The 22,393-nt window shown below is 42.0% G+C and overlaps 1 non-coding gene across 1 annotated transcript; it reads left to right on the top strand.

Moving 5' to 3' along the window:
• Window positions 1-238: 238 nt before the first annotated feature.
• On the top strand, window positions 239-345 carry LOC141609977 (small nucleolar RNA R71). The gene has a single exon (XR_012527875.1). It is a non-coding gene; the product is annotated as a small nucleolar RNA R71 (small nucleolar RNA).
• Window positions 346-22,393: the final 22,048 nt, after the last annotated feature.

Here is a 22,393-nt window from a genome sequence, read left to right as displayed (position 1 = left end):
AATGTGAGCACTAAGTTGAGCACCCAATTGAGTAACGGAGTCCACTTCATGCTTTCCTCATCTAGTAGCCTTGCGAGGTCTACTATATTGTGAGTTATGGACCGCCATTTCCTCAATTTTGTTCCATGTTTGATTGTCATCAACTTCGGTGAACATTCCATTTGATCCCATATTGAGAATGTTCCTTGAATCTTCATATAAACCGTTCCAAAATTGTTGTACCAAGAACCATTCGCTAAGTCCATGGTGAGGACATGAGCGACAAATTCCCTTGAACCGCTCCCAAGCTTCATACAAAGATTCTTCATCCCTTTGCTTAAAACCCGTAATTTGAGCTCTTAGCATGTTAGTCTTTTCCGGTGAGTAGAATTTTTTGTAGAAAGCTAGAGCCAACTTCTTCCAAGAATCAATTCCGAGAGTGGCCTTATCAAGGCCCTTCAACCATTGTTTCGTGGTGCCAATTAGAGAAAAAGGAAATAAGACCCATCGAATTTGGTCTTGAGTTACACCGGTTTGAGAAATCGCATCACAATAGTCACAAAAGGTTTCCATATGAGAATGAGGGTCTTCACTAGGCATCCCCCCAAATTGGCTCTTTTCGACTAATTGGATAAAGGCGGATTTGGCAATAAAATTTCCGGTTAGATGTTGTGGTGTGGGAGTACCATTGGGTAGGTTCTCCTCGGTGGGTACGGAATGTGATGAAAACTTAGGCATTGTAGGTTGATTTTGGGTGGTATTTTGTAATGGGTTCTCCTCACCTTCTCTTGCAAAAGGGTTGATGAACTAAATAGTTGGTTGAATATCTACAACCTCACTAATACCTCTCAAATTCCTCCTAGCAAGTCTCCTATTGGTTGTCAAAGTTCTTTCAATTTCACGATCAAAAGGTAACAAATCACCTTGTGACCTTCTAGACATGCAAAATATCAAACAACTTGAAAACAATTATAACAAACCTTGAGAAGTTTTACTTCCCCAAGGCAAAGAAAGACACAACTAATAACAATGTAAGGAAATATAAATCAAGCTAACACCGTCCCCGGCAACGGCGCCATTTTTGATCGGTCCGTTTCGTGTTCACAATTGAATAAGTGTGGTCGTTGGGTCACGTCCGAATCAAAACACAATTTATAACTTCACAAACAACTCTACAATTAGTAAAGAGGCAAGTAAAGGTCGGATCCCAAGGGACGGGAATTGAGATGAGATTTCTATTGAAACTAGTGGTGTCTTAGGGGTGTCACAATTTGGGTTGATGTAGAAGGTCACTAACTAAAATAGCAATGGAAATAAACAAGCAAGATGAATTAAAAGGGTTGTAAACAATTGATAAAAAGCACTAGGGTGTCATGGGGTCATAGGGGAATCATGGGAATTGATCATACAAACATGTTTTCAAATTATAAGCAAGCAATTATTGTTGTGATGGATTGAGTTGGGTTATATCTTACAATCCTAGGAAAGTTTGGGTCCCGGAGCCGAATCGATTAGATTGTACAACACCTACAAGTCGACTTAATCTTCCCTACTCAACAACATGCATGGTCTAATGAGACTCGAGTTGGTTTATGTCTTACAAGTCTCATTGAAAAGATAGGTGATGGGTAAAAAATGCAAGGATTCATAGGCTCGCATTTCATCAAACATAACATGTGCATGAGTTGAGATCAAAACAAGCAAGCAAATAAAACATGAAAGCATATTAATTTAAGCATGAATCATTCCCCATGTTGATTTCCCCTAATCACCCATTAACCCTAGCTAAGAGACTACTCACTCATTATCATGTTGATCATGCTAGCAAGGTTGTCAATCATACCAACAAAATAAAACATGATGAATAAATGAAAGTAATTAACAATAATTAAAAAGGGATTAAGAGGATTGTACCTACTAATGATTCCAATAATAAAGCAAAGATAAAAGAAGTACTTGATGCTTGATTGAGAGGTTGTCAATCTCCCAATAATAACTCAAATAATCTTCAATTACCCAAAATAAAGGATGAACAAAAGAGAGATTAAGGAAATAAAACTTGTATTAAAACTTGATTAATTGTTGATTACAAAACTAAAGAGAGATTTGATTGATATTAACTACTCTAAGAATTGATAAGAAGAACATACTCTTCTAATTAGACTAATGGGGTATTTATAGTGGAAATTAGGGGGATGCATTAGGGTTAACTAAGGGCTAAACTAGTAATTACACTTTTTAGATTGAGCAGGGAGGAGCCGGTATTTTTCGAAGGAAGGGCTTCTTTCTTTGTAGCTTGGAGAAGACGAAATTGTGCTGTACAGGAATCCGTGCGTTTTGGAGTCGGGACGGGCGGATTCAGGTGGTGGAACCCGGGCGGCTTCAGGTGAATCCGGGCGGATTGTGGTGGCTGCAAACCCGAGCGTCTTGGGATGAAACCGCACGGATTGTGCATGTGGAGGACGGCCGGATTGTAGACAATCCGCACGGATTGTGCCTCAGCAACATTTCTTCTTCTTTTCTTCCCTTTTCTTCATAAATTCCTTGGGGATTTCCTTGGGGACTCAAGGATCCTTTCTCAACATTGCTCATCTACTATAATATGTACAAAGGCCTTCTAATCTTGTCTCTCCTTGATGCTTGGTCATTGGATTCGATCAATTTAGTCTCGTTTTGCCATGAAAATGCAAGATTCTTACTCCTTTCCTACCAAGGGATCAAAATCTCAAAGAATATGCAAAACAAAGAACTAAAGTTAATAAATGACCCAAATATGCACTAAAAAGCATGGGAACAAGGCTAATTCGGGGGCTAAATATGCGCTAATTATGGTCACATCACGACCAATACCGCCGGGAGGTAAACCCAACAACACTCAGAATCCTCTTGGAGTTCTAGTGATTACAAGTGACGAATCTACCTTAGATTGTTCACACCTCATTTCTCCAATTGAAAATGAAATCCATGCAATCGATAATGAAGGGTTCTACTCTACTATCTCCCCTACCATTTCCGATTTCATCACATGGGCAAGGAGTGTGGATAGGCAAGTTTGGGAATTGGAAGATGTGGTGACAATTTTACGGGACCCCAACGCAACACCTAGGGAGCATGTGCCACTAACCTTCTCCCAAAATGCTACTATGCAAGAAGTACTCGTCGTGGTTGATAGACTAATCGACCAAATCACACAATTAGAGGACGAAATCATGAGAATGAGGGAAATAGCTACAATCAATGGAGTTTGGGCCGACGATGATGAGGACGAGTACCTCATTGAAAACTCCTTAGTCAAGAAAATAGTCCAAAATGGTGAAGACCAAGATGTGGACCACCTAACTCTATCGGGACGTCCATACCAAAGCACTACTCAAAATGGTCCAACCAACGTTGTCACACCAAATGATAACGAAGATGACTCCACTGACCATTTGCTCAAGCAATTACAAAAGACAAAGGTTGATCTTTCAGTCTGGCAATTAGTAGCAAGCTCATTCCCACATCGCCAAGCTTTACTGCAAGCTTTGGCCAAATTAAATGTAGCGCATAATTCCACACCCGAAGACGTAGTGAACTTGGTCTTCCAAGAATCACCAAAGCTAAGTAATCCTATTACTTTCTTAGACGAAGATTTGCCACCTTTTGGCGCCAGTCACAACTTAGCTCTTTACATCACTGTCATTTGTCTAAAGAAGAACGTGCCAATGACCTTGGTAGATGATGGCTCTGCGGTCAACATCATACCCCTCAAAACGGCATACAAATTAGGCATGAAAGAGTCAGATTGGACCCCTACCAATCAAGGTGTTCCCGCATATGATGGTACACGACGAAAGGTAGTAGGACTTGTTAACCTAACCATAGCCACAGGGCCAATTGAGCGAAAGGTTAACTTCCAAATAGTGGACATTGAAGCTTCCTTCAACATACTCCTAGGAAGACCTTGGATTCACGCTTCCAAAGCGGTGACATCCACCCTTCATCAAAAGATCAAGATCCCACTAAATGGCAAAGTGGTGACGATCACTTCGTCACCCATCAAAGCAATAATCGAAAAGAAGTCAAACAATCAAGTCCTTGCAGATCCAGTATATGAACTTGGGGGCTTCCAGAGCATAAGTGTCATAGAAAGCGAATTGGCACCCCTATACTACGATCCCTACTCCAACTTGGTGGTCAACCACATGCTCAAATCCCAGGGATACTTCCCTGGAATGCCTTTGAACCCTATTCGAAGAAACACTTTCGCACCTTACAAGGAAGGCAACTCAAAAAGAATACCACTTGGACTAGGTTACAAACCTACTAAAGAAGAGGTTCTTGAAATGCTTGCTCAAGTTCAAAGCCGTAAGCACACAGGAGTCCAAATGCGACCATATTTCCCTACCCTAAACGGATATTTTGTTAGGGAAGGAGATCAAGAATTCTTTCACGGATTTCCCGATCCTTGGCATTATCTCGAGAGGAAGCTAGCCGGAATCGAGATCTTTCACGATTGCTACTTCATCCCTCCAGAAACGGTTCCTACCTTCAAAACCCGTCAAGCTCCTTGCTTAGACGAACAAGCTGTTAGTCTATTGTTCGGAGAAGATCGATTTGTTAGAGCCGTGCAGGATGAGATCATTACCATGATACTTCAAGACGATCACTTCAACCCTACCGCGTTAATCACATAAACAAACGAAAGTCAGCAGAAAGGATGGAGAGAATCAATCAAATGGACCAACAATCAAGGAAGACTCTTTAAGCTCACCACTGGAGAAGGAGAGATGTTCAAAGGAGAACCAGAAGACGATGAGTTCGAGTTGGAGTCGGAGTCAGAGTCGGAGTCTAGAGAAGTCGCTAGGGAGTCTCCTCCTGTCGTCATCCCCATTCCCTTTGTTTCTCCTAGCTTAGCCTCGAGTAGTTACAGTAGTTCGGGAAATGTCCCAACCACTGTCTCTTTGTCGCCACTGACCACAGATCAGATGGCTTCTTTGTTTCAACTTTTCTCAAACTTTAATATGAATAAATCAGGTTCTGCTTACTCTTTGTGTTATCTTGAGTGCAATTCTGTTTACGATGATACTGAGGATGACCATGACCCAGACTCAATCGAAATACCTCCCTACGTAGCCAAAGAAATACTACAGGAAGGGGAAGGGGGACCAGTAATAGAGGACACCGAACCCATCAATGTAGGAACCGAACTAGAACCCCAAGAACTTAGGATAGGGACTACCTTGAGCTCTACCGAAAGGGCCGATTTTATAGACCTCCTAAACGAGTTCAAAGACGTTTTCGCTTGGTCCTACAAAGACATGCCAGGGATCGATAGGGATATCGCCGAACATAGGATCCCGATTAAGCCGGGTTTCAAACCTGTAAAACAGAAGCTTCGACGAATGAGAACGGAATGGGCTCTCAAGATTAAGGAAGAAGTTGATAAGGAATTCAAAGCCGGGTTCATCAAAGTTTCCGAGTATTCTGACTGGGTAGCCAACATAATACCTGTACCCAAAAAGGATGGGAGAATCCGTGTTTGTGTTGACTTCAGATATTTAAACAAAGCAAGTCCTAAAGATGACTTCCCCTACCGCACATCGATATATTGGTGGACAATACTGCAGACCACGCATTACTATCCTTCATGGATGGATATGCGGGTTATAACCAAATCAAGATGGCCATAGAAGACATGCATAAGACCGCCTTCGTCACTCAATGGGGAACCTATTGCTATACGGTCATGCCGTTTGGGTTAATCAACGCCGGAGCTACATATCAACGCACCGCAACTACACTCCTACATGATATGATGCATAAATAAGTTGAGGTATACGTAGACGACATGATTGTCAAGTCCAAGGATAGAGAAGGGCATATTGCGAACCTTCGCAAATTTTTCGCAAGGCTACGAAAGTACAACATGAGGCTCAATCCTCAGAAATACGCATTCGGAGTAACGTCTGGCAAACTCCTGGGATACGTCGTTAGCCAACGAGGTATAGAAATAGACCCTTCCAAGATCAAGGCTCTGATCGAAATGCCACAACCTCAAACAGAAAAAGAAGTCAGAGGATTCCTAGGGAAAGTGCAATATATAAGTCGATTCATATCGAAACTCACCATGATTTGCGAACCTATCTTCAAGAAGCTCAAGAAAACGGACCACACCATGTGGGACGATGATTGTCAAAAGGCATTTGACCGAATCAAAGAGATATTGGCTAAACCACCAGTGCTCATGCCACCACAACAAGATCAACCTCTTGGTTTGTATCTCACAATAACCGAACCGCCATGGGTGCCATGCTAGCTCAAACTGTAGGAAGTGAAGAAAGGGCTATCTACTACCTTAGTAAGAAGTTCTTGGAGTACGAGTGTAAATACTCACAACTCGAAAAGACATGCCTCGCTCTTGTGTGGGCAACGAAGAAGCTACGCCATTACATGCTTAGCTACTCCGTCAAAATATACTCCAAAATAGATCCAGTCAAATATCTCTTCGAGAAACCCGTCCTCAACGGACGCCTAGCAAGATGGACTTTGATGCTCTCAGAATTCGATCTCAAATACGTGCCTGTGAAAGTAATAAAAGGACGCGCCGTTGCCGAATTCTTCGCAGAAAATCCCATCAATGATGCATAAACGATAGATACTTGGTCATTTCCAGACGAGGATATACTCCAAACTGATGTAGACTCCTGGGACCTTTATTTTGATGGAGCATCAAACTTAAGAGGATTTGGAATAAGAGTGTTGCTCATTTCTCCTGAAGGCGAGCATACACCAATCGCTGTCAAACTCGACTTCGAGGTGACAAATAACGCTGCAGAGTATGAAGCTTGTCTCATTGGACTACAAGCGGCAGTGAGCTTAGGCATTAAAAACCTCCGAGTACATGGGGATTCATCCCTGATCATCAATCAAGTTACAGGATCTTGGAAAATCTAAAGCGAAAGCTTAGAACCTTATCAAGCCAGAATAGACCAAGTTGCCCAATTCTTTGATCACGTCACCTATCTACACCTACCTCGGGAAGAAAATCAATTTGCAGATGCTCTTGCAAAACTTGCATCTTTGATTAATATGCCAGATCACATGGTGGAAATGCCTTTATGCATCGAACGACAGTCAGAGCCGGCTTATGTCCACCAAATTACCGACGAAGAGGAAATCGCACAGGAACCCTGGTTCCAAGCAATCCTAAACTTTAAACTCAATGGTACCTATCCACCCGATATGGACAAAAGAGGACAACACGCTATATGCCTACTAGCTTCCCAATACGTTCTTATGCAAGGAGAGTTATACAAAAGAACACCTCTTGGTGTAATCTTACGTTGCCTTGATCATTCACAGGCGCGGAAAGTGATGGAAGAAGTTCACGATGGAGGATGCGGTCCTCACATGAGTGGGCCCATGATGGCGAAGAAAATCACACGTTTGGGGTACTATTGGACCACAATGGAATCCGATTGCATCAAATATGTAAGACATTGCCACAATTGCCAAATCTTCGGGAACGTACAACATTTCCCTCCTTCGTTGCTCTATACGAGACATCTCCTTGGCCATTTTTTGCCTGGGGAATTGACATAATCGGGAAGATAACCCCAGCCGGAACAGGAGGTCACTGTTTAATATTGGTGGCAATCGACTATTGCACCAAATGGGTAGAAGCGGCTTCCTACACTGGTCTCACAGCCAAAAACGTGGCAAAGTTCATACAAAACAACATCATCTGTCGATATGGTTGCCCACATGAGATCATTAGTGATAATGGATCACATTTCCAAGCTGAGACTGAGCAATTGCTAGCCAAGTAAAAAATTTGGCATCACCACCCTTCGCCCTATAGACCACAGACTAATGGCGCGGTAGAGGCAGCAAACAAGAACGTTGTCACAATTCTCAAGAAAATGATTGACAACTATCGAGATTGGCCAAGCAAGATACCCTTTGCTTTGTGGGGATATCGTACATCTGTTAGGACGCCCACTGGGGCTACTCCTTTCTATCTAACCTACGACATGGAAGCTGTACAACCAGTCGAATTAGAGATACCATCCTTGCGTATCTTACTCGAAAGTCAAATCCCGGAAGCCGATTGGAAGAGAGATAGATATGAAGAACTCATCCTCCTGGATGAACGTAGGCTACGCGCCTTGCATAACGTCCAAACATATCAAGCACGTATCAAATGAGCTTTCAACAAAAGGGTTAGGCCAAGAAACATCAAGGAAGGAGACTTAGTACTCAAATCGGTTAGAGCTCTTTTACCTGTCGACCCACGGGGAAAATTCAAACCTAATTGGGCCGGACCATTTCTAGTCAAGTCCATACTTCCAGGGGGTGCGGTTAGAATCACAGACCTAGATGGAAATGAGTTTTCCAACCCAACAAACCTCGACCAACTAAAACGGTATTATGCCTAGAATAGGAACAAAAACGCGCCTCGCGTAACCTCAAGTGTCGCTCTTGTGACACTAAATAACCGGCCCCTGGCCAAGCTAAAATAAGCTAATGTCACTTTGCTCTTGCATTTTGACAAATTTGTCATCCTCATATCATCAAATAAACTAAACTGCACCTTCAGAGTAAGCAAAAGCTCATGCTTATTTTCTAAGTTCATTACAAGCTCTTGCTTAGAACAATTATTCTTTTACATTTACTCGAACTACGCGCAAGGGTTTGATTTCATTTTCTAAATAAATACGTAGGCAATCCTTCACAGGATACAACCCATTATTTTAAAAATGTAAATAGAAGGACATTTGCTTTGCATTTGGAATTCGACAAGAATAATAAATAGAAAATCACAACGGTTTCATAACCATTTAACCTTTTTTTTATTTCATTCATTTTTCTAGTAATAGTACGCTACATAATAAAAATAAAATAGGCTAGGATACTAAAAACCCCACCTTTTATAACAACAATAATAATAATAATAATAATAATAATAATAATAATAATAATAATAATAATAATAATAAATAAAGACTCGGGCTATTCTTCCATCTTCCCTTTGCCCTTGTCATTCTTATCATATTTCTTGTCACGACCTCGAGCCGGACGCTCTTGCGCCACTTCGGACCTAATCACCAACGGTCTTTCTCGAGGCCTAGACTTCCCATTCTTGTCAATCACTTTATCCCCGACAGGAGAGATCTTCGATTTCTTCGAAGGATGAACAACTCGAAACCTGGCTTCCTCCTCCCCCTCGGTTAGATGCTTCTCTTTCTCCTTTTCCACCTCGCGCACCTTGTAGTCAACGGGCTTGCGCTTTCTCAATCTCTCGCGCTCTTCCGGAGTAGTAGCTTTCCTCCATCGCAGATAGGAATCCGACAACCATAGAGCATTAGCAGAAGAGTTCAGGAACCATACATTTCTTTGAGCCCATTTAATGGCCCACTCCCTTCGGCTCTCTGTAGTAAGCGCCACGGCAATCTGCGGTACAGTATCAAGCTTCGGGATCGTCTGCTTTAGTCCAACCTGTCTCATCAGCCTTTCCGGGAAGATGCATACCATGAATTTCAAGCCAGGAATGCGCACGGATCGAGTAGGATCCAAAGAAGACACTCCAGTGACAGATTTGAGGTGCCACCACGGTACAATCCACCTAATCAAAGGGCCATCATCACTCTTCAGCTTGTTCTCCCAATAATTGCAGACTCGGGTGAAGTCTACCATGTAAAGCTTGGTCCTCATTGCGATTGAACGAGCATGATAGGAAGGAACATGAACTGGGGGCTCGATCAATCGAAGCCGTTCCATAAGCCAAACCTACCAAAAGCGGGTATTAGACATCAAAAAAAAAAAACTAAAAAAAAAAATAAAAAAACAAAAAAACAAAAAAAACAAAAAAACGAAACAAAAAAAGAAAAAGAGAAGAACGTGTTCTTTTACCTGCAGAATGACGGGACTTCCCAAATACGGTAGGTCACGGTTGGCTTTTCTATTATCCAAGCCCAACAGGATCTCTCCTAGACATAAACAAGCTGGGCTCCTGCGCAGCTCCATTTGCTCCACAAGACCCAGAAGACGGGGATCACCTCTCAAGTCTTCATCAACATGCCCTTGGAAGACATACACATGCAACAAGCAAAACCCAAATGCCCTTCGCCTAGCAACATAAGAAACGGTGGAGTCGGCCCTGTTAATAAATCGGTCTATGAAGTCCAACATTCGCACTCCCTTCGAGGTCACTAGACGGTCAAACTCAAGCCTAGTCAACCCAAGCAAGTCTCTAAATTTGCTCTTGTACCCTTGCGAAGTAGAAGGAATGGCAGGCAAATGTTCAAGGTCCCACCCACCAATAACGGCAATTTCTTCAGGAAATGGGCAAATATCGCCTCCAGAGAACACAAAAACATGGTAATTCGGGTCCCAATAATCAAGACAAGCATCCAAGAACGGTTTGACAACCTTGATGAGCTTCAAACTCAACAATGATCCAAGATTATAGGCGCCCATGTCGTATTTCTCCACGTTTGAAAATTCGTTGGTCCATTCTTTCAGCGAATCTCCAAAGTATTCATGATGAAGAGATTATTTTGAGAATTTTATTGAATAAAGACGAAGAAGAGACGGAAGAATTGTGTGAATAAAAGCTCTATCGACATCTCTATTTATACTAATTTCTGTTTCCAAAAAAATCGCGAACAGAACCACTGGGAACAGCGCGGCACTGCTGCGCCTCTTCAAAGGGACGCAGCTCATGTTGCGCCTTTTCCTCAGTTACACTTCTGTGATTTTCCGCGTTGGATCTTTCCTAATTCCGTGACGAATAATTTCCTATTCCTACGGGTTATTATTTTGGTAAATACGTGGGAATTACCATATTTCATGTTTCCTAATTCCGCGGGCACGCTTTTCGAGGCGACATCGACATTTTCGTCATTTTACCACACTTGCAAATTTTCATTTTAGTAAATAATTTTCATTTTAATATAATTCTTCATTTTAGGAAATAACTTTCATATTAATTCATTTCAAAATTTATATTTATTTCATTTATATTTATTTCATTTCTAAACTTATAGGTTTCTATTTTTTTTTCTTTTTTTAGGGATAACCCTCCCTACCGTCCGGTCATTTCTGGCAAAATTTTTGCATTTTTGCGTGCTTTTGAGTCTTTCGTTTTGCGCTAATTCAGGCCATGTGTATATACAAATGTATGTTTTACGTGAATTCCATGTAATTTCGGCAGCGTGACGGCGTAAACCGTCATCTACCAAACCTGTTCAAAGCTAACCTGCAGGTACAAGCAACACAACCCAGCAGCAAAGGCACTCATGCCATCATATACAACTCAAAAAGGGAAATGTACAGCAAACTGGGGGCTCCCGCCCCAAACAAAGTCCGAAATGTTCAAAATGAAGGTCAAAATGTACAAATGTGCAAAGTACAGACAACAACAAAACGAAACTACTGCCGGTCGCCCTCCAGCTCCGCAACTCTTGTCACAAGAGTAGCAACCTCGGCGTCTCGAACCTCGAGCTCCCTCAACAAGCGAGTTGTCTCCTCCTGAGACTGAGCTAACTCTCGCTCCAGCTCACGGTCCCCCTGTAAACAACAAAATTGGCTCATGTCAATCATCTCAAGCAGTTACAAGAAAGTGGAAAATCAAAATTCAAAAATGAAATAGGCACAAGGTTCATACCTGACGGCCTCGACCGCCGACAAGTGCCTCGACGGCAGTAGCTCGCAGCCGGTTGGCCACCCTCCATAACGCCACAAACCGAGACGGCGCAACCTGCATTTTCAAAAAGAAGTTCTCAATAATTGAATAAAATTCAACCAAATGTGTTCCTACACAAAGAATTATGCAAATTAAAGGCTCACCCTCCGAATCAGATGCTGCCAATCGTCCAGGCCAGCATCCGTCACAGCCACGTCAAAGTCACGTAGCTCGGAGAGCGTCGTCCTCCTAGTCGCGTCAGTGTACTCGAGGGTCTCGGGGTACTCTAGGGGCTCGATGCCCGCCGCCTCAACCTCCTGCAAAGTCAAATATTTCTCATTAATCGATGATCTTTCTTCATAGTTCTCAAGAATCAAGTAAAGAAAGAGAGAAAATATACTCACCACAACCGGCCAGTACGCCAACCTCCCGTAGAGGAACGCCGAGTATTCCTCGCCAGAAAGAAGGAGGGCGTCACCACCAACGCCATCCAAGTCAGCCTCCCTCTCAGCCTCAGAAGGCTCCCTGAACATCGTCCTAGGAGGATCGATGGGAACCGTCAACACATCCCGAGAGCACTGACGAGTCAAACGCTCGCCCAAGTACCACACAGGACTCATCGACGTCCTCAACAGCAGCCGGCTCGAGCTCCTAGGTCGAAGGACCTCAGCCACAAAAGGAGGCGCTCCAGCGTACTCCGCCCAAGGCCTGGGCACCCACTGGGACAAGATAAACAAGGAATCATTATTATGATCAATTTAAAAGCAATGAAGAAGCAAAGGAATATAAGTAAGATGCTTACGCTGTCCAGCTGAAGAGCATTCACGTCCCGCCGGTAAACACCGTGAGAAGAACGCTTGCTCTTCGTCCTGCACATCACCGAATCCCTCACCACGGGATAGGCCTTCTCCAGCGGCTCCGTCCTCTTGGGCGCGAGGCCCGGAAAGTAGGAGTACACCCACGCCTGCGAAGCGAGATAGTTAATGACAATTTTTCGTAATTTGATAAAGAAAATAATTGATTTTAGTCTAAATGAAGGTTCATACCTCCAACAGTAGTCCAGGTCCGACAGCGCCAGGAGAAGTCCCCTTCTCCATCAACTCCGGACGAACCATGGCCTTCATGAAGCGGATGAGGACCGCAAAACCAGCAGTGACCCAGTCCCAACGCCCTAGGGAGCTCAGGTCAGAAAGGAAGGGAAGAAGTTTCGTCGTGACCTCTCTCCCTTGTCTCGAGGTAAATCGAAGACGAGAAACCACGAGCCACAAGCGAGCCCCTGCTCGGTCACAGACAGGAGGAGGAGCCGTCTCCCTCCCGTCAATCGTCACCAGCGCCGGGATCTTTCCCGCAAAGTAGTCTCGAACGTAGGAGCTAGGCACCAAACCCGGCACTGTGATAGCCCTCGGCGACAATTTCCAGCCGATCAACCTCCTAGCCTTAGCCGAGTCCACCCTCATAGCAGTCTCCGGCCACTCGACAGCCTCAGACCCACACGGCAGACCAGAAATCATGCCGTAGTCCTCCAGAGTGACTCCCACCTCACCAAAAGGCATGTGAAATGTGGAAGTCGTATCCCAGAATCGGTCCAAGAAAGCGCGGACCAGGCTAAGGTTAGCCCGCAGCTTCCTCTTCGCGATACCCCTCCAGGCCTGCACCAAAGCACCGAACGCTCCACGATCGATCATGGCGCGCTCCTCTGCCGACAACCGTTCGTAGCACTCCATCACTGTCGTGTAACCCGAGAACGACCTGATGTTCCCGGCCTCTTATTGTGATTTGAAACAAAAGCTATCTTTAGTTTTGATTTGAAAATTGGAAGAGATATGAGCAAATGAAATAAATGAAAAAAAGTGAGTGATGAGTAGTGAATTCCTATTTACCAAGCTCTTCACCGTCCTGTAGGACAGGTGACCCTCTGCAGCCCAAAGCAGGTGCCTGCTCTCCCAAGTCTCAGCCCACGCGGGAGCTCCTCTCAGCTGACGACCTCCTCGCCCAACGTTGGCCCATCTCGGGGCCTCCTCCTCCTCAACAGCCTCCTCCTTATGGATCTCGTCCCCAGCAGCCATCACCGCAGCGGTGAAGGCCTGCTCCAAAGCCTCCTCGACCACAACAGCGTCTATCTCCATGGGAGCTCTCCCAGAAGTAGAAGCCTCATCACCTGCAACGTTAAAGCAAATTTAGGCCGTGTCACGTGACGACGAGCCTTGGTTAAGGGATTTTCGAGCCTTCGGAAGCCCTGAAATCGCTCTTTTTTCGCCATCTTTGGCCATATTCTCACAAACCCGATCACTCATGTGGTAATTAGGGTCCAGTCCAACCTAATTGGAAGCCTAGTCATGGGTTCGAGTCGAAATTTCGGCAGCATTTCGTTATAACGGCGATTATGCCCTAGAAAAGTGTCCTGAAAAAGCTGTCACAAACCAAAATTCCGAGATGGTAGGAAGTTTACCCATCACCCAAGGATCCCAAATATCAAGTTTCATCGCAAATGGGCAATCCTAAGGCTATTTTCGAAGCAATTTACGGTCTAGCTGTGAAACCGTCTCAAATTCACTCAAAATGCTCAAAACTCAACGAAAATTCGAGACAAATACATGGTTATGTTCCTTATATTACCAATTATCCGTTTCTAATACCAAATTCACAAGGCAAATCCATTTGGGGGAAAAGCCCCAAATTTTCGATCAAATTGGGTTGAAAACCCTAATTTTTTCGGTCCAAAATTGAGCAAATGCAGAAGATTAATGCAAGAATGAGACACATACCTCGATTAGTCATGATTAATGCAAGCTTTTGGATCAAACCTTGGCGGAAATGGTTAGGATTTGAGAGATTATTCCGTGATTTGTGTTTCGAATAAATGAAATAATCCCTCTGTTTATCGCGTTTTTACGCAGAAGATGCACCCTTGGGAATAGACGCAGCAGGCGCTGCGCCTCTTCCAAGAGACACAGCTCCTGCTGCGCCTCTTCCTGGTGTTCCCTCCATACGAGTTTTCAAAAATTCGTTATGAGTTCGTTATTTGTGGGCCCATCTTTGGTGCGCCTCTTCCCCGATGCTATTTTATCTTTTTGGTCCGTTTGACGATTATCTTTCATTCCGGCCCACATTTCTAAACCAACAGCAGACTATTACACGTTATTTATCGCTTCCAAGACCTTGCTTGCCACAACGAGCAGGATATTCCTTCACAGGTGTTTCGACACGCCTTCATTATATTTCCCCAGCGAGAGTAAGCGGATAGACTTTCCCTCTCAAGACATGGAGATTGATTCCCGATTATGTTCCTCAACGAGAGTAAGCGGATAGACTTTCCCTCTCGAGACATGGAGATCAACATCAACCCCAATTCTTCCGAAGTTTGTTTGAAGCTGAACACAAGCAGATTTCTCTCAGTAGTTCCCGACTGTGTCCTGCTGTCTTTCCCAAAATCATCATTTTATCCCTTTAGGTAACCCTTCTTTCAGAATAAATCCTTCAGATCTTTCAGAAACCTGCCTTAATCCTTCAGACAGCCCTTTTAGTCCTTTGGAGTAATCCTTCCTTCAGCCTTTCCTTTAGTGAGAGATAGTCTTCAGAGTTAGCCTTCAGAAGTGTTAAGAAGTTTCTTCAGAATTCCTGTGACCCCGAATGCCTTCAGACACCAAGTTATCTTCAGACCAAAGAGTTTTGCCGAAGCGTCTTCAGTCCCGTTCCACCCAGGGGTATCTCAGGTATGGTTTCTTCTTATGGCTGGCGAGCTTCCTTACGTAGTCTAATAGACTTTAAACGACCCTCCCCGATAGTCGACAGACTCTAAAATGTTCCCGACGACATGTCCTTGGCTCAGACCTCTTGAGCCGCCTCGCGTCGCCATAGTCGTCAGGTTGTAATCTTCGATTGACCTGATGGCTATACTTTGACTTTCGCCTTGTCCAAGCCTCAGTCAAAGCGGGGGCTCTGTAGACACCTCATTTCTGCACCCCTCGCAACCACCCGGTGATGATTGGGCCGCATGTTTGGTACGCGGAATGATTTGTGACAGTTCGTAAGTTTATCGTCAAGTGATTGCTCAAATATTAATGTCTACCTCTTAGTTGTCATCTACGTGCCGATACGGTCGTTTTGACAGTAATTAGAGTACATTTGGAGTCCGGGCCTAAAACCGTCTTCATTTTCTGATAACCGTTAAATCCCGAGTCAGAATGTTCTGGAATGTTCCGGATATTTATATTACATATTTTATAAATATTTCACAAATCTTTATTCTTTGGTAAACAATTTCCCGAAATATTCACACAAATATTAAGGAAAACCGAATTATCCCTTTATTCCATAATTTAAACACGGAAATCTTTCTTTCGCAGGAGGAAACCAATTGGGAACAGACGCAGCAGGTGCTGCGCCTCTTCCAAGAGACGCAGTGACTGCTGCGCCTCTTCCAAGAGACGCAGTGACTGCTGCGCCTCTTCCCAGGTCCTTTTCTGCGTATTTCTCGTATCTTTTTTTATATCTTTCCGATATTCACTTCCAAAGAGTCTCCGAAACCCTATTCCTCCACGTGATTAGTATAAATAGGAGCCTTCGCTCCTCATATTTCTCACGCGAGTGTCCGCCCTTCTCTTCTCCCTTTGCATTCTAGACTTTTGTTCTTACTTTTTGGCGTCTACGTGCTTGAACATTCGACCACGTAAGCTCGGATCCTTCTGAGTACCAGTCTCGTTTTGCATGACCGACCAATTTGACCAACTCCACAATCAATCAACTTAATTAATCTATTCGTTTTCCTCTTACGAGGGCACTTTCTTTACATTCGAGTCGAGCATCACTAATCGATAACTTAGTCCTTCTCGTTTCGTCAAACATGTAAGTCTGAGGGTGTATAATCTCTCTTTTATTTATTGTTCTTTACCTTTTTGTAACCATTAATGTAAGGTTTATGTCGAAAATATCATTAAAACCGATTTCTAAAACCCTTTGTTTAAAACCCTTTTTACGGATTTTCAGAAGACAAACCGTCGAGAAAGGACGCAGCAACTGCTGCGCCTCTTCGAAGGAGCGCAGTTCCTGCTGCGCCTCTTCGTGAGGCTGCCGCAGTTCCTGCTTCCTTTCTTCTTCCTTCGTCCTCTGTAATTCGTCAAGTATTTGTTTTGTTTCGTTTGTCCTTTAATTCTTTGATATTATAGCACAATAATTTCACATGTATAATTCATCATTCATTAGCATATATAATTCATCCTAAATCCGACTTAAATCCCAAGTAATCTCATATTTGCGGGTTTTCGTCATTAAACTCAATTCGGGTTTTAGAGATTCAATTCATCAATATTGAGTTTCTGGAATTCATCATTGACATATTTACATCTGTTATTTGTCATATTTATCATATATTCGTCATTAATCCGCTGTATTTAACCTAATTAATTGATTTAGTTTGTTAACTTGTTAATAATTCTCATTAATCTTATGTTAATTCGTTTAATTCCGTCTCATCCATGTTTTATTGTTTTCATGACCATCAATCATATGTAAATAACCTATTAATCACTTTCATCCGAGTAAATAATTTAATCAATCATTAAAATTCACTAACGATATTAACAACTTGCAATTCCAGCTTCACAGCCAGAACTGAGCCAGGGAACAGACGCAGCAACTGCTGTGCCTATTCCAAAGGACGCAGCTCTGCTGCGCCTGTTCCGGGTTGAATTCTGCCTCTGAACTCCGTTGTTGTTTGACTTAGTTTAATTAGTTTACGTATAATTAACTATTAGCCGTATTATCGCCTTCTGATTTGTTCGTTAATTCTTTCTTTTATTCGTTTTCTCAAATTATCCGTTTTAAAGGTATTTTCGACATAAATCGCCTATCCCAATGTAATTATTTTAATTTTCATTATTGTAATTTTCATTATTGTATTTATCATTATTTCTTGTATCATTTGTATGCCTTCCCATATATTTGAGCATTGAATCCTACTTTGACCCAATTGCATGACTAAATTAATTGTCTATCGACTTAGTCTTAATTCACATGTTAGGATTAATCAAATGGATGTTGCATTGCATGCATATAATCGACGATATATCAAGTACGAATAACTTCCCTAATCATTAGTAGAGGCCGCTATCGAGGCGGGCGGGATTAGGTGTTCGATCAAAAGAGCTTCCTAATACGTACCCTCACCCCTTACTCCAGATCTCTGTGAACATCCGTGTTCATTGGCATCCACGAGAGTCATTCTAGACATAGAATGCTAAGGGTAACGATTGCTTAGTGTTCATATCTTTACTTTGTGTCATGACATGGCGCGAGGTATTCGAACGGTTCCAATTTCCCATAAAAATTGGTGGCGACTCCAACAAAAATGCAAACGCTTGTTCTCTTCTCTCCCAAGCGCCCCCGTGGGCCCCCGCTGTCCACATAAATTATAATGCCAATTTATTTTGGCTACTTCACTTTTCTGCATTTTCAGGATTGTCTACGGGGTTGTAGAAGTGGTTGCGTCTTCATTTGCAGGAGTGTTGTCTTCTGATGGATTAGTTACCTGTGGATCTGTTTTCCTGACTTTTTCAAATCTTACTGGCCTTAGCTGCTGTGTGTTTGAGCTTCTTTTTGCAGTGGTCAGAATGGCTGAATGAGATTTGTCTTGTTCGGTGTTGTCTATTTGTGTTTTTTCCTGGTTCTTGTTTGCTGCAGTGGAAGAGTTTCCAGCAGTCGTTTCTGCGTGTTTGTTGCCAGAGTGGTTCTTCACAGCTTCTAGTTTCCATTGTTCTTCATTGTTGGTTGTTAGAGATGTGTTTTGCGTCACCACCATTGTAAATTGGGATGTTTGTATATTTTTTTTGGATTGGTTCAAAAGCTGCGTAATCTTCCTGCAAAAATTCTAGACAATGTTACTCTACTAAATGTTACAGATTTGAAAGAGTGTTTGTTATAAGAATGGTAGGTCATAATTATTTCCTAACTGTTGTAACAAACATTTTAGTAATCGAGATGCGGTCAATTTTATATGGGAAATTTACGTGTGTATTATTCTGAAGATGTCAGCAGCTTGCATCTGTAAAAAAATTTCAGCAATAGCTGTGGACGCTGTGATTGCCAGATTACCAGTTCCATCAGAAATTTCACAATTGAGAGTGACCCTGCATTGGACGGTTTTAGTAATATATGTCAGCTAATATTGTTGTGTGATAGTTTATTGGTCAAATAGTTTGTAAGAAAGCATATGATTACCTGGGCATTGAAGTAACATTGTCTGTTAAACAGCTTGTGCAGCAATAAATATCTCCTCCTTTTGTAGTTGTTTCTTTTCCGCATTCAGAGCATCCTAAATATGCAGTAAGCTTGTCGAAGGTTGGTTTTGGTATTGTGACCTTGAGAATATGCTTTTCTAGTAGGGTTGTTTATATGGCTGCGTGAGTTAGTGATAGTAGGAGTGTTAGATTTATTTTTTGTTGTTTAAATGTAGAAAGTGAATCGGTTTGTCGATTCAGTACCTTTTGGTCAAGCAATGCTGCAATGGTTGTCCTATGTTTGTTTGCAAATGATCGGCGTGCATCTTGAATGCGTTCTTGCATTTCTGTCAGCTTATCCCAGCTTAGATTGCGCCTGCAGTAGTGTCAATTTGTCAAAATTTTTTTCGTGTAAAGAGAAGATGTTGTAAGGTAAATGTTTCTGAAGCCTTACCAGTAGGCAAGAATAGCTGGTTTCTCTCCAGTGGGTGATTGGATTACTGTTGTAGATATTGTGGTGGCCATAGAGAATCCTGTGCATTATAATGAGTTTATTAGTAGATTAATACTTGTATGTTTTTCAATATATTAAGTTTGTAGTATAGTATTACCTTTGTAGGTGGTAATTTTCAATGCTGTGAAACCTACTATTTTAAATTCTCGAGCTTTTGGAATGAGCAAATCGCATGCAGTAGAAGCTAAGTCATCCCAGACAGTGATAAGGAGTGGAAGGTCGGTGCTGTTGATTTAAATATATGGAAAAGGCAGTTTAGTAACAGATTTGTTATAATGGCTATTGTAATTTCGTAATTGTTGTAGTTGATATATATTACCTGTTGTCTGAAATGACAAGTTCTCGTATTGTGTATTCTTTGCCATTTTGTGTAGTGACTTTGTGAGGCTGTTCTTCTACAAAGAGCAGAATTCCAACGACATCTGCATACATATGTGTTAATTCAAGTGTAAATGCAAAACTTGTTCTTTAAGATTATTACAGATTATTTAAAATTATAGTGCATAAGAGAAGTTGAGGTTTTACCATATCTGTCTCTTCTAGAAGACACTTTTGGTATCTGGCATATGTATTGATAATTTGGATGAATTGGTCCTGGTCCGATGTCTAAGGGTTGAATGTCTGTAAGAAGATTGAAAACCATTAGGTTTCTGCGATTAGATGGGGTTGGTGTTTGGTCTTTGTAACAGGTTTTGATTAGTGCATTTGAAATTTCATAGCGGCCATTGTAGATCAAGACGTCTTTGTATAGGCTTATCTGTTCACCAAAAAGTATTACACGCATCTTATTACCCTGCAAATATAAATCAACGTTTGTTCATAAGGGTGTCTTAAACACTTTGAAAATTGTAAGATGATTGCTAATCCTTACTCTTATAAACATGAGAACTTCATTGCACTGTAGCAATGAATAGTCCCGCCCAAACCCCCCCTCTGCCGTTGGATTTCCACGCTTAATCTCCACCTTCCATCCCTGCTATATACTCTCATCCACAGATTTAGGTCATCAGTTCTCCCTCTAAAAAGCCGTCCTCTCTCCTTTTACTCCATAGCTCCAATCCCTTCTCACTACTCATCTCACTCTCACCTACCCAGTTCCTCTCAAATATCACATTGGTCTCCTTCATTCTTCACTTCAATCTTCTATCAACTCTCTCACCATCGGTGCTACTAATGATGACGACTACTTATTTTTTTCTAGGCCATTATCGATTTTATTCTTCCGGGTTAGTTTAGTCTTTGTTTTCTGGGTTATATGACTAATATGAATTCAAGTTCAGTTAACTTTTCTTTATTTTTGAGCAGGTTAATTTTTGAGCCGATTTCTTTCTTCCCTACAGTTGTTGCACATCCATATAGGTAGTTATCATCGTCTATGATGCTTTTCGTTGTTGATCATTTTCATTGGTGTTTTTGTTCAATTTAATTTTATTTGATCCGATTTATTGTTAATTATATTGTTGCAGTTGAGCAAGTCATTTATAACCGTCAGATTGAACGCGCTGTGTTGGAACCATATTACAGGCTACGCACCACAGTTATGATTTTCTTTGCCCTCAAAAACCATCTCAATGTTAACCAGCATATTCTTCTTTTGTGCATTAAAATATTTATCTTGAATCCATCAGTTTGAGCAAGTCACTCACAATCGTTAGATTGATTTCACTGCCGAAGTATCAGTATTAGTGGCGTAATTTTATACTTATCGGTACTTCACATAGTTACATACTCCCTCTGTCCCGGTCATTTGTTGTCCTTTTCCATTTTGGGTGTCTCAGTCATTTGTTGTCCTTTATATTTTAAGAATGAGCTTGATGAGTAATTTGATCATTCACATTTAATTTGTTCCACTTATCATTTAGTCATTGGCCTTTTTCTCATTCCTTGGTCTTTGTGCCAAAACGAAAGGATAACAATTGACCGGGACGGAGGGAGTACTTCTTAGGCTTAGACATAAATGTCATCTCTTGTTTTTAGAGGCAGGTTTTATATTACGAAAAAGGGATTGCCGCCCAAACTTTTTAAGTTCATGCATATTTCAGCACATACGAAAGAGGGTTTGTGAACCGGCAGGTGGTTCATTGCTAAATTTGTTTATTTGTTTAGTTTACGCTTTTTTTCTAAAGAAATCCCGTTGCTTTCGGTGTTAGTTCTATTTGCTTGGGGTATGTGAGTCTACAAATGTGACTTTCTTGGAGAGATCTTAATGGTTTGTTGTTGTACTTGTCTTCTGATTAGTGTTGTTGTCTTTGTGTCTGAATATCTACAGGTTTTCGCTCTCATTTAATTGGTGGATGAGTGGATGACCCTCTTAAATCTCCTGAGCTCCTAAGAGGTGAGCTATTTAACAGGCTATTTCTTGATATTGGATATGCTTACTTAGGGTTAAAGGGTCGATTTAGCTGTATTACTCGAGAGATCGTAGTGGGTTGTTGGTATGCACTGTGTTTTGGTTAATGTTGTCTTTCTCGTTGAAAATCTTTGGGGTTGGTCGTCCATTTAATTAGGGGGGGAATTTCCTATAACTCCTAAGAGCTTAGTGATTTACCAGCCTATTTATTGTTTTCAAGGTCTATCGATATTATATGCTAAGCCTGGAGTTGTCAGTATTATACTGGGAGTATTATACTGGGACTGAGGTCGCTGCTGAACTTTCATCGTATTTTTTAAAAGGTTAGCGTGGGTTATGGTTTTATTTAGCTTGATCCTTTGTTCGGTTGAGTATGTATTTTCCGGCCCCGTTTGCTTTCGTTGTTGTTTATTATGTTGATATTTAAATCCAGAGTTTCTTATCTGCTCGGTATGGCACCTTGGGATGCTCCTTGGATTGGAACTGCTTTCCTTTTTTTTATAAGGTAAGTGTGGCTTATGCTTTTAGTTAGCTTGTTGTTTGTTTGGCTAGACACGTAATTTTCGTCACCGTGTACCCTTATTATTGTTTATTATGTTGACCTTTAGATCCAATGTTTCCTAGCAGCTCGGTATGGCACCCCAGGGATGCTACTGGGATTGAAATTG

Source organism: Silene latifolia, chromosome 10 (genome assembly GCF_048544455.1).
Source record: "Silene latifolia isolate original U9 population chromosome 10, ASM4854445v1, whole genome shotgun sequence".
Taxonomy (NCBI): Eukaryota; Viridiplantae; Streptophyta; class Magnoliopsida; order Caryophyllales; family Caryophyllaceae; genus Silene; species Silene latifolia.
This window is presented reverse-complemented; position numbering and strand designations above follow the sequence as displayed.